The sequence below is a fragment of the Marmota monax genome, unplaced genomic scaffold (genome assembly GCF_021218885.2).
Source record: "Marmota monax isolate L192 unplaced genomic scaffold, Marmota_monax_Labrador192_F-V1.1 WCK01_AAM20220418_F8-fsc00944, whole genome shotgun sequence".
Taxonomy (NCBI): Eukaryota; Metazoa; Chordata; class Mammalia; order Rodentia; family Sciuridae; genus Marmota; species Marmota monax.
This window is the reverse complement of record NW_026694748.1, coordinates 114117-117747: the sequence shown is the minus strand read 5'-3', so window position 1 is coordinate 117747 and position 3631 is coordinate 114117.

Here is a 3631-nt window from a genome sequence, read left to right as displayed (position 1 = left end):
ATCAAGACAGCAAGCAGAAAGCAAATGGCGGCTCCCGCGGAGTGGATTTTCGGCACAGAAACCACAGCCCCGCCAGCAATCCCAATCCACAAACTCTCCCTGTATAAAAAATATTCAAAAAAAAAAAAAAAAAAAAGGCGGGGCGCACTGAGCTTTCTTTGCCTCGGGTACTTACAATCCACTGCTGATTACACATTCAGCTTCTCCTCCCGGAGCGAAGCGAAAGAGCTATCTTATTCTCCTAACACTATTCTTACTAGGTATCCTGAGGCTGTAGGACAATTAATACTCAAAGGAATAAAAGCAGCAAAGGGAGTGTTTGGAATTTCTCCCAATAAAATTATTACTCCATATACTATGAATCAAATTGATGAGTTAGCTAATGAGTTAAATACTTGGGCAATAATCATGTGCAAATCTAATGTTTCATTTGATAACCACTTACCATCTAATCCTTTATTGTCTTTTTGGTCATTGCATCCTGTAATTTTTCCAAAAATGACAAGAAAAACACCTATCATGAATGCTCCAAATATATTCACTGATGGGTCAAATAATGGTACAGCAGCAGTAGTTACCCCTGATCAAACTTTTACATTTTTAGTACCCAAACAATCAGCTCAAAAGGTAGAGCTTAATGCAGTTTTACAAGCTTTTGTGATGTTTAAAGATTCTGTATTTAATTTATTTTCTGATAGTCAGTATGTAGTTAATGCTATAGTATCTCTTGAAGATGCTGGTAGGATTTCCCCTTCCTCTACTGTTTTCTCTTTGCTTTCCACTATACAAAGTCTAATCTGGGACAGAAAAGATCCATTCTTTATAGGACATATCAGGGCACATACAGGATTGCCTGGAGCCCTTAGTTTGGGCAATGATTTAGCAGATAAAACTACACATGACATACATATTTTCTCTACACAAGAAGAAGCTATAAATTTTCATAAAAAGTTCCATGTCAATGCTAATACTTTACAAAAGTGTTTTAAAATAACTAAGGAACAAGCTAGACAAATAATAAAACAATGTCAATATTGTGTGACCTTTTTACCACAAGTTAATCTTGGAGTCAATCCTAGAGGATTGATACCTAACCATATTTGGCAGATGGACGTCACACACTTGCCAGAATTTGGAAAATTAAAATATTTGCATGTTACAGTTGATACTTCTTCTGGATTTTTGATGGGCTCCCTTCATGCCGGAGAAAAAACTAAAGATGTTATAGCTCATTGCTTACAAAATTTTGCCACTGTGGGTGTTCCAAAACAGTTAAAAACAGATAATGCCCCTGGTTATACTTCTACCTCTTTTAAACAATTTTGCTCAACATTTGGCATTACTCATATAACAGGAATCCCATACAATCCACAGGGACAAGGCATAGTTGAAAGAGCTCATCAAACTATTAAAATGTACTTATTGAAGCAAAAAGAAGGAATTGGGAAGGGGTATATATTCCCCAAAGATAAACTTAAACTAACCCTTTTTACTCTAAACTTTTTAAATTTGGATTCATCAGGACTTAGTGCTGTGGAAAGGCATATGTGTCCAAAAAATGTACATAAGCCCAAGGTACTTTGGAAGGATATTCTAACAGGACAATGGAAAGGTCCTGACCCAGTGATTGTCTGGAGTCGGGGGTCTGTTTATGTGTTTCCACAGGGAGAACAGCAGCCGATTTGGATTCCAGAAAGATTAACTAAAGCGATTTCTACAGACCAAAAAGAAGATGATTTGGCTCAAATCCATAACAACTGATATCCAAAACTCCAGTTTGGCTATTCTTACATCTGCAACAGAACCAGGATGCTTTTTTCAATATCTATTTTATTATTGCCCTTTGTCATATCATGAAGTTCTATTTTGTTTTTTGAGCTCATACAGACCTAGGTTAATGTTTTGCTGATCAGTTCTATTTTTTGACTATAGAGTTTTTAAACATTGCAATGGAGATTTCACCTGTAAAAAGTTATAAGGCCTTTACTATAATGTTATGTGTTGTATGTATTATATTATGTGTGCACACTTGTGTTTTGTGTTATATGTTTGAATGTACGTATGTCCATATATCATATATGATGAGTGCTCATGATAAAATGGATCCAAAAAAATTTTTTTTCACGTGATTTATATGGTTTAATTTAAATTGGGTAAACAACTGTTGAGGATTGTTTTAATATGTAAACAAAAAAGAAGGTTAACAGATCTGTTTGTTTACTTTCACCTTTCCTTTTCATTATATTTAATAATTCTCTTAAAGATAATGTAAATTGTTAAGAAAATTGTTTTCTTTTAGTGCCTTCTGTAATGTTACGTAATTTTTTCTTTAGCCATTATTGCCAGAATTCCTATCTTCATCCCAGTGCTGGTGAAGTCAAAGATAAAACCAATCTACAGCTTCTACAATAGCCATCACTGAACTGCTTGCAGAACTTGCCTGGACACATTGTGAGCTCACCTGTATGCATTGTGAACTATCTGTTGGTGCAGCGAATTGTGGTAGTGCTGGAGTATTTTTGCTGATGGTGTCACCGGTGGTACAATTTTTCAAAGGAGCCCTCAATTGGCTTAATGTCATGGCATTTTGCATCCTCCTCTACTAGTGATGGTCTAAAATTTGGGGGCCAACAGAGGTGAGGCAAAGAACCTCACCCCCCCACTGGTGCAAAGGCCTATCCACAAGTATGGCTGTATGCTGGACCGGTAGTCAGTGACGGGTATGATCCAATTGCAGTGGTACCAACCTAAGACAGGAGGCTGACGCCTAGAGGTCAGTTCATCCGATGACGGGTAAGGACCATATGTTGAATTGGACTGCCTAACAGGCACGGTCCCTAAGCCACATGCTTGTTGTTTAAACAGAGAGGGGGAGATGTTGAGAGCCACAGCCGAAGGGGCCCCAGCAAACTTCCAGCTGCCAGCTGATGATTGGCTCACAGCGGCCCCAGCAACATCTAGCTGATTGGCTCCTCAGCCCCAGCAACATCTAGCTGATTGGCTCCTCTGCGGTGATGCTCATTGGACTGTTTCCCTGCCCTTTCAGACCACGAAGCTGCTCATTGGGGGACTTTTTTGGCTCCGCCCACGTGACCCAGCCAATCGGCCTCAAGAGCAGGAGGATTGTGGGAGGTGGAGAGAAGCTTGTGTGGGAGAGAGAGGCTTGTGGAAAGCCGGTGGTGGCAGTTGAGGCTCTGAGGGTTTTTCCTGAGAGGCTGTTTTGTTTGGCGTGTGTGGTTCTAAAAATAAAGTTAGTTTCTTTTGACAAGTGGCTCCTGATTGTGCCCAGCCAGACTGCGGCAGAAAACATATGAGATTTTTTATGATTTTTTGCCATTTTAAAGCAAATATTAATAAAATATCCAAATAAATATAACTTGAAAAAGTTATGTCATATTTGACAGGACTTCCCATCATATCAAATTAGGATAATTGCCTTAACGTCTCTCTTCTAGAAATCCCTTAATCAACTATGGAGTTCTCTGGAACATCCTAATGTTAGTTCAAGGTCAAATGACAATGTAGACTTTGCTCATAGAGAAGTTAGTCAATAATCTAAAAAGTTCTAAAGCACTTAATGACACCTGGGGTCCTAGATCATTATAAAAGATAAGTCATTTAACCAGAGTGT